We start from the raw sequence: 9,785 nt of genomic DNA on the forward strand, positions 1-9,785 counted from the left end.
CGGCAGACGACGCGTGCGTGAAGATCCCTTTCCGTAAGCTGTGTCTTCACAGCATCCGATCAGTGGAACCATGTAGTTTATACCAGTTTCCCACCACGCGTGGAAAATTCACTGGTCAGCCGCAAAGTATATAAATTCTCCATCAGCAATACGGTACAAGCTGTTCGTGCTTGTCGCACGCTGCTGTTTTGAACTAACGTAGTCGCAGTCCTTTTTATAGTTGAGACGGCCAGGCTATCTTCCACCAAGCGGCACCCATGTTATCTTCCAGGCGACAGACGGGGCGTGCGTGAAGATCCCTTTCCGTAAGCTGTGTCTTCACAGCATCGGATCAGTGGAACCGTGTAGTTGATACGAGTTTACCACCACGCGTGGAAAATTCACTGGTCAGCCGCAAAGTATATAAATTCTCCATCAGCAATACGGTAGAAGCTGTTCGTGCTTGTCGCACGCTGCTGTGTTGAAGTAACGTAGTCGCAGTCCTTTTTATAGTTGAGATGGCCAGGCTACTTCCAACAGGCGGCACCCATGTTATCTTCCAGGTGGCAGACGACGCGTGCGTGAAGATCCCTTTCCGTAAGCTGTGTCTTCACAGCATCCGATCAGTGGAACCATGTAGTTGATACCAGTTTACCACCACGCGTGGAAAATTCACTGGTCAGCCGCAAAGTATATAAATTCTCCATCAGCAATACGGTACAAGCTGTTCGTGCTTGTCGCACGCTGCTGTGTTGAAGGAACGTAGTCGCAGTCCTTTTTATAGTTGAGACGGCCAGGCTATCTTACACCAAGCGGCACCCATGTTATCGTCCAGGCGGCAGACGGGGCGTGCGTGAAGATCCCTTTCCGTAAGCTGTGTCTTCACAGCATCGGATCAGTGGAACCATGTAGTTGGTACCAGTTTACCACCACGCGTGGGAAATTCATTGGTCAGCCGCAAAGTATATAAATTCTCCATCAGCAATACGGTACAAGCTGTTCGGGCTTGTCGCACGCTGCTGTGTTGAAGTAACGTAGTCGTAGTCCTTTTTATAGTTAAGACAGCCAGGCTATCTTCCACCAACCGGCACCCATGTTATCTTCCAGGCGGCAGACGGGGCGTGCGCGAAGATCCCTTTCCGTAAGCTGTGTCTTCACAGTATCGGATCAGTGGAACCATGTAGTTGATACCAGTGTACCACCACGCATGGGAAATTCACTGGTCAGCCGCAAAGTATATAAATTCTCCATCAGCAATACGGTACAAGCTGTTCGTGCTTGTCGCACGCTGCTGTGTTGAAGGAACGTAGTCGCAGTCCTTTTTATAGTTGAGAGGGCCAGGCTATCTTCCACCAAGCGGCACCCATGTTATCTTCCAGGCGGCAGACGGGGCGTGCGTGAAGATCATTTTCCGTAAGCTGTGTCTTCACAGCATCGGATCAGTGGAACCATGTAGTTGATACCAGTTTACCACCACGCGTGGGAAATTCACTGGTCAGCCGCAAAGTATATAAATTATCCATCAGCAATACGGTACAAGCTGTTCGTGCTTGTCGCACGCTGCTGTGTTGAAGTAACGTAGTCGCAGTCCTTTTTATAGTTGTGACGGACCGGCTATCTTCCACCAAGCGGCACCCATGTTATCTTCCAGGCGGCAGACGGGGCGTGCGTGAAGATCCCTTTCCGTAAGCTGTGTCTTCACAGCATCCGATCAGTGGAACCATGTAGTTGATACCAGTTTACCACCACGCGTGGAAAATTCACTGGTCAGCCGCAAAGTATATAAATTCTCCATCAGCAATACGGTACAAGCTGTTCGTGCTTGTCGCACGCTGCTGTGTTGAAGGAACGTAGTCGCAGTCCTTTTTATAGTTGAGACGGCCAGGCTATCTTCCACCAGGCGGCACCCATGTTATCTTCCAGGCGGCAGACGGGGCGTGCGTGAAGATCCCTTTCCGTAAGATGTGTCTTCACAGCATCGGATCAGTGGAACCATGTAGTTGATACCAGTTTACCACCACGCATGGGAAATTCACTGGTCAGCCGCAAAGTATATAAATTCTCCATCAGCAATACGGTACAAGCTGTTCGTGCTTGTCGCACGCTGCTGTGTTGAAGGAACGTAGTCGCAGTCCTTTTTATAGTTGAGACGGCCAGGCTATCTTCCACCAAGCGGCACCCATGTTATCTTCCAGGCGGCAGACGGGGCGTGCGTGAAGATCATTTTCCGTAAGCTGTGTCTTCACAGCATCCGATCAGTGGAACTATGTAGTTGATACCAGTTTACCACCACGCGTGGGAAATTCACTGGTCAGCCGCAAAGTATATAAATTCTCCATCAGCAATACGGTACAAGCTGTTCGTGCTTGTCGCACGCTGCCGTGTTGAAGGAACGTAGTCGCAGTCCTTTTTATAGTTGAGACGGCCAGGCTATCTTCCACCAAGCGGCACCCATGTTATCTTCCAGGCGGCAGACGGGGCGTGCGTGAAGATCATTTTCCGTAAGCTGTGTCTTCACAGCATCGGATCAGTGGAACCATGTAGTTGATACCAGTTTACCACCACGCATGGGAAATTCACTAGTCAGCCGCAAAGTATATAAATTCTCCATCAGCAATACGGTACAAGCTGTTCGTGCTTGTCGCACGCTGCTGTTTTGAAGTAACGTAGTCGCAGTCCTTTTAATAGTTGAGACGGCGAGGCTATCTTCCACCAAGCGGCACCCATGTTATCTTCCAGGCGGCAGACGGGGCGTGCGTGAAGATCCCTTTCCGTAAGCTGTGTCTTCACAGCATCCGATCAGTGGAACCATGTAGTTGATACCAGTTTACCACCACGCGTGGAAAATTCACTGGTCAGCCGCAAAGTATATAAATTCTCCATCAGCAATACGGTACAAACTTTTCGTGCTTGTCGCACGCTGCTGTGTTGAAGGAACGTAGTCGCAGTCCTTTTTATAGTTAAGACGGCCAGGCTATCTTCCACCAGGCGGCACCCATGTTATCTTCCAGGCGGCAGACGGGGCGTGCGTGAAGATCCCTTTCCGTAAGCTGTGTCTTCACAGCATCGGATCAGTGGAACCATGTAGTTGATACCAGTTTACCACCACGCATGGGAAATTCACTGGTCAGCCGCAAAGTATATAAATTCTCCATCAGCAATATGGTACAAGCTGTTCGTGCTTGTCGCACGCTGCTGTGTTGAAGGAACGTAGTCGCAGTCCTTTTTATAGTTGAGACGGCCAGGCTATCTTCCAACAAGCGGCACCCATGTTAACTTCCAGGTGGCACACGGCGCGTGCGTGAAGATCCCTTTCCGTAAGCTGTGTCTTCACAGCATCCGATCAGTGGAACCATGTAGTTGATACCAGTTTACCACCACGCGTGGAAAATTCACTGGTCAGCCGCAAAGTATATAAATTCTCCATCAGCAATACGGTACAAGCTGTTCGTGCTTGTCGCACGCTGCTGTGTTGAAGGAACGTACTCGCAGTCCTTTTTATAGTTGAGACAGCCAGGCTATCTTCCACCAAGCGGCACCCATGTTATCTTCCAGGCGGCAGACGGGGCGTGCGTGAAGATCATTTTCCGTAAGCTGTGTCTTCACAGTATCGGATCAGTGGAACCATGTAGTTGATACCAGTTTACCACCACGCGTGGAAAATTCACTAGTCAGCCGCAAAGTATATAAATTCTCCATCAGCAATACAGTAAAAGCTGTTCGTGCTTGTCGCACGCTGCTGTGTTGAAGGAACGTAGTCGCAGTCCTTTTTATAGTTGAGACGGCCAGGCTATCTTCCACCAAGCGGCACCCATGTTATCTTCCAGGCGGCAGACGGGGCGTGCGTGAAGATCATTTTCCGTAAGCTGTGTCTTCACAGCATCGGATCAGTGGAACCGTGTAGTTGATACCAGTTTACCACCACGCGTGGAAAATTCACTGGTCAGCCGCAAAGTATATAAATTCTCCATCAGCAATACGGTAGAAGCTGTTCGTGCTTGTCGCACGCTGCTGTGTTGAAGGAACGTAGTCGCAGTCCTTTTTATAGTTGAGACGGCCAGGCTATCTTCCACCAAGCGGCACCCATGTTATCTTCCAGGCGGCAGACGACGCGTGCGTGAAGATCCCTTTCCGTAAGCTGTGTCTTCACAGCATCCGATCAGTGGAACCATGTAGTTTATACCAGTTTCCCACCACGCGTGGAAAATTCACTGGTCAGCCGCAAAGTATATAAATTCTCCATCAGCAATACGGTACAAGCTGTTCGTGCTTGTCGCACGCTGCTGTTTTGAACTAACGTAGTCGCAGTCCTTTTTATAGTTGAGACGGCCAGGCTATCTTCCACCAAGCGGCACCCATGTTATCGTCCAGGCGGCAGACGGGGCGTGCGTGAAGATCCCTTTCCGTAAGCTGTGTCTTCACAGCATCGGATCAGTGGAACCATGTAGTTGGTACCAGTTTACCACCAGGCGTGGGAAATTCACTGGTCAGCCGCAAAGTATATAAATTCTCCATCAGCAATACGGTAGAAGCTGTTCGTGCTTGTCGCACGCTGCTGTGTTGAAGGAACGTAGTCGCAGTCCTTTTTATAGTTGAGACGGCCAGGCTATCTTCCACCAAGCGGCACCCATGTTATCTTCCAGGCGGCAGACGACGCGTGCGTGAAGATCCCTTTCCGTAAGCTGTGTCTTCACAGCATCCGATCAGTGGAACCATGTAGTTTATACCAGTTTCCCACCACGCGTGGAAAATTCACTGGTCAGCCGCAAAGTATATAAATTCTCCATCAGCAATACGGTACAAGCTGTTCGTGCTTGTCGCACGCTGCTGTTTTGAACTAACGTAGTCGCAGTCCTTTTTATAGTTGAGACGGCCAGGCTATCTTCCACCAAGCGGCACCCATGTTATCGTCCAGGCGGCAGACGGGGCGTGCGTGAAGATCCCTTTCCGTAAGCTGTGTCTTCACAGCATCGGATCAGTGGAACCATGTAGTTGGTACCAGTTTACCACCACGCGTGGAAAATTCACTGGTCAGCCGCAAAGTATATAAATTCTCCATCAGCAATACGGTACAAGCTGTTCGTGCTTGTCGCACGCTGCTGTGTTGAAGGAACGTAGTCGCAGTCCTTTTTATAGTTGAGACGGCAAGGCTATCTTCCACCAGGCGGCACCCATGTTATCTTCCAGGCGGCAGACGGGGGTGCCTGAAGATCCCTTTCCGTAAGATGTGTCTTCACAGCATCGGATCAGTGGAACCATGTAGTTGATACCAGTTTACCACCACGCATGGGAAATTCACTGGTCAGCCGCAAAGTATATAAATTCTCCATCAGCAATACGGTACAAGCTGTTCGTGCTTGTCGCACGCTGCTGTGTTGAAGGAACGTAGTTGCAGTCCTTTTTATAGTTGAGACGGCCAGGCTATCTTCCACCAGGCGGCACCCATGTTATCTTCCAGGCGGCAGACGGGGCGTGCGTGAAGATCCCTTTCCGTAAGATGTGTCTTCACAGCATCGGATCAGTGGAACCATGTAGTTGATACCAGTTTACCACCACGCATGGGAAATTCACTGGTCAGCCGCAAAGTATATAAATTCTCCATCAGCAATACGGTACAAGCTGTTCGTGCTTGTCGCACGCTGCTGTGTTGAAGGAACGTAGTCGCAGTCCTTTTTATAGTTGAGACGGCCAGGCTATCTTCCACCAAGCGGCACCAATGTTATCTTCCAGGCGGCAGATGGGGCGTGCGTGAAGATCATTTTCCGTAGGCTGTGTCTTCACAGCATCCGATCAGTGGAACTATGTAGTTGATACCAGTTTACCACCACGCGTGGGAAATTCACTGGTCAGCCGCAAAGTATATACATTCTCCATCAGCAATACGGTACAAGCTGTTCGTGCTTGTCGCACGCTGCTGTGTTGAAGGAACGTAGTCGCAGTCCTTTTTATAGTTGAGACGGCCAGGCTATCTTCCACCAAGCGGCACCCATGTTATCTTCCAGGCGACAGACGGGGCGTGCGTGAAGATCCCTTTCCGTAAGCTGTGTCTTCACAGCATCGGATCAGTGGAACCGTGTAGTTGATACGAGTTTACCACCACGCGTGGAAAATTCACTGGTCAGCCGCAAAGTATATAAATTCTCCATCAGCAATACGGTAGAAGCTGTTCGTGCTTGTCGCACGCTGCTGTGTTGAAGTAACGTAGTCGCAGTCCTTTTTATAGTTGAGATGGCCAGGCTACTTCCAACAGGCGGCACCCATGTTATCTTCCAGGTGGCAGACGACGCGTGCGTGAAGATCCCTTTCCGTAAGCTGTGTCTTCACAGCATCCGATCAGTGGAACCATGTAGTTGATACCAGTTTACCACCACGCGTGGAAAATTCACTGGTCAGCCGCAAAGTATATAAATTCTCCATCAGCAATACGGTACAAGCTGTTCGTGCTTGTCGCACGCTGCTGTGTTGAAGGAACGTAGTCGCAGTCCTTTTTATAGTTGAGACGGCCAGGCTATCTTACGCCAAGCGGCACCCATGTTATCGTCCAGGCGGCAGACGGGGCGTGCGTGAAGATCCCTTTCCGTAAGCTGTGTCTTCACAGCATCGGATCAGTGGAACCATGTAGTTGGTACCAGTTTACCACCACGCGTGGGAAATTCATTGGTCAGCCGCAAAGTATATAAATTCTCCATCAGCAATACGGTACAAGCTGTTCGGGCTTGTCGCACGCTGCTGTGTTGAAGTAACGTAGTCGTAGTCCTTTTTATAGTTAAGACAGCCAGGCTATCTTCCACCAACCGGCACCCATGTTATCTTCCAGGCGGCAGACGGGGCGTGCGCGAAGATCCCTTTCCGTAAGCTGTGTCTTCACAGTATCGGATCAGTGGAACCATGTAGTTGATACCAGTGTACCACCACGCATGGGAAATTCACTGGTCAGCCGCAAAGTATATAAATTCTCCATCAGCAATACGGTACAAGCTGTTCGTGCTTGTCGCACGCTGCTGTGTTGAAGGAACGTAGTCGCAGTCCTTTTTATAGTTGAGAGGGCCAGGCTATCTTCCACCAAGCGGCACCCATGTTATCTTCCAGGCGGCAGACGGGGCGTGCGTGAAGATCATTTTCCGTAAGCTGTGTCTTCACAGCATCGGATCAGTGGAACCATGTAGTTGATACCAGTTTACCACCACGCGTGGGAAATTCACTGGTCAGCCGCAAAGTACATAAATTATCCATCAGCAATACGGTACAAGCTGTTCGTGCTTGTCGCACGCTGCTGTGTTGAAGTAACGTAGTCGCAGTCCTTTTTATAGTTGTGACGGCCCGGCTATCTTCCACCAAGCGGCACCCATGTTATCTTCCAGGCGGCAGACGGGGCGTGCGTGAAGATCCCTTTCCGTAAGCTGTGTCTTCACAGCATCCGATCAGTGGAACCATGTAGTTGATACCAGTTTACCACCACGCGTGGAAAATTCACTGGTCAGCCGCAAAGTATATAAATTCTCCATCAGCAATACGGTACAAGCTGTTCGTGCTTGTCGCACGCTGCTGTGTTGAAGGAACGTAGTCGCAGTCCTTTTTATAGTTGAGACGGCCAGGCTATCTTCCACCAGGCCGCACCCATGTTATCTTCCAGGCGGCAGACGGGGCGTGCGTGAAGATCCCTTTCCGTAAGATGTGTCTTCACAGCATCGGATCAGTGGAACCATGTAGTTGATACCAGTTTACCACCACGCATGGGAAATTCACTGGTCAGCCGCAAATATATAAATTCTCCATCAGCAATACGGTACAAGCTGTTCGTGCTTGTCGCACGCTGCTGTGTTGAAGGAACGTAGTCGCAGTCCTTTTTATAGTTGAGACGGCCAGGCTATCTTCCACCAAGCGGCACCCATGTTATCTTCCAGGCGGCAGACGGGGCGTGCGTGAAGATCATTTTCCGTAAGCTGTGTCTTCACAGCATCCGATCAGTGGAACTATGTAGTTGATACCAGTTTACCACCACGCGTGGGAAATTCACTGGTCAGCCGCAAAGTATATAAATTCTCCATCAGCAATACGGTACAAGCTGTTCGTGCTTGTCGCACGCTGCCGTGTTGAAGGAACGTAGTCGCAGTCCTTTTTATAGTTGAGACGGCCAGGCTATCTTCCACTAAGCGGCACCCATGTTATCTTCCAGGCGGCAGACGGGGCGTGCGTGAAGATCATTTTCCGTAAGCTGTGTCTTCACAGCATCGGATCAGTGGAACCATGTAGTTGATACCAGTTTACCACCACGCATGGGAAATTCACTAGTCAGCCGCAAAGTATATAAATTCTCCATCAGCAATACGGTACAAGCTGTTCGTGCTTGTCGCACGCTGCTGTTTTGAAGTAACGTAGTCGCAGTCCTTTTAATAGTTGAGACGGCGAGGCTATCTTCCACCAAGCGGCACCCATGTTATCTTCCAGGCGGCAGACGGGGCGTGCGTGAAGATCCCTTTCCGTAAGCTGTGTCTTCACAGCATCCGATCAGTGGAACCATGTAGTTGATACCAGTTTACCACCACGCGTGGAAAATTCACTGGTCAGCCGCAAAGTATATAAATTCTCCATCAGCAATATGGTACAAGCTGTTCGTGCTTGTCGCACGCTGCTGTGTTGAAGGAACGTAGTCGCAGTCCTTTTTATAGTTGAGACGGCCAGGCTATCTTCCAACAAGCGGCACCCATGTTAACTTCCAGGTGGCACACGGCGCGTGCGTGAAGATCCCTTTCCGTAAGCTGTGTCTTCACAGCATCCGATCAGTGGAACCATGTAGTTGATACCAGTTTACCACCACGCGTGGAAAATTCACTGGTCAGCCGCAAAGTATATAAATTCTCCATCAGCAATACGGTACAAGCTGTTCGTGCTTGTCGCACGCTGCTGTGTTGAAGGAACGTACTCGCAGTCCTTTTTATAGTTGAGACAGCCAGGCTATCTTCCACCAAGCGGCACCCATGTTATCTTCCAGGCGGCAGACGGGGCGTGCGTGAAGATCATTTTCCGTAAGCTGTGTCTTCACAGTATCGGATCAGTGGAACCATGTAGTTGATACCAGTTTACCACCACGCGTGGAAAATTCACTAGTCAGCCGCAAAGTATATAAATTCTCCATCAGCAATACAGTAAAAGCTGTTCGTGCTTGTCGCACGCTGCTGTGTTGAAGGAACGTAGTCGCAGTCCTTTTTATAGTTGAGACGGCCAGGCTATCTTCCACCAAGCGGCACCCATGTTATCTTCCAGGCGGCAGACGGGGCGTGCGTGAAGATCATTTTCCGTAAGCTGTGTCTTCACAGCATCGGATCAGTGGAACCGTGTAGTTGATACCAGTTTACCACCACGCGTGGAAAATTCACTGGTCAGCCGCAAAGTATATAAATTCTCCATCAGCAATACGGTAGAAGCTGTTCGTGCTTGTCGCACGCTGCTGTGTTGAAGGAACGTAGTCGCAGTCCTTTTTATAGTTGAGACGGCCAGGCTATCTTCCACCAAGCGGCACCCATGTTATCTTCCAGGCGGCAGACGACGCGTGCGTGAAGATCCCTTTCCGTAAGCTGTGTCTTCACAGCATCCGATCAGTGGAACCATGTAGTTTATACCAGTTTCCCACCACGCGTGGAAAATTCACTGGTCAGCCGCAAAGTATATAAATTCTCCATCAGCAATACGGTACAAGCTGTTCGTGCTTGTCGCACGCTGCTGTTTTGAACTAACGTAGTCGCAGTCCTTTTTATAGTTGAGACGGCCAGGCTATCTTCCACCAAGCGGCACCCATGTTATCGTCC

Source organism: Dermacentor albipictus, unplaced genomic scaffold (assembly GCF_038994185.2).
Source record: "Dermacentor albipictus isolate Rhodes 1998 colony unplaced genomic scaffold, USDA_Dalb.pri_finalv2 scaffold_12, whole genome shotgun sequence".
In the NCBI taxonomy this organism is placed as follows: Eukaryota; Metazoa; Arthropoda; class Arachnida; order Ixodida; family Ixodidae; genus Dermacentor; species Dermacentor albipictus.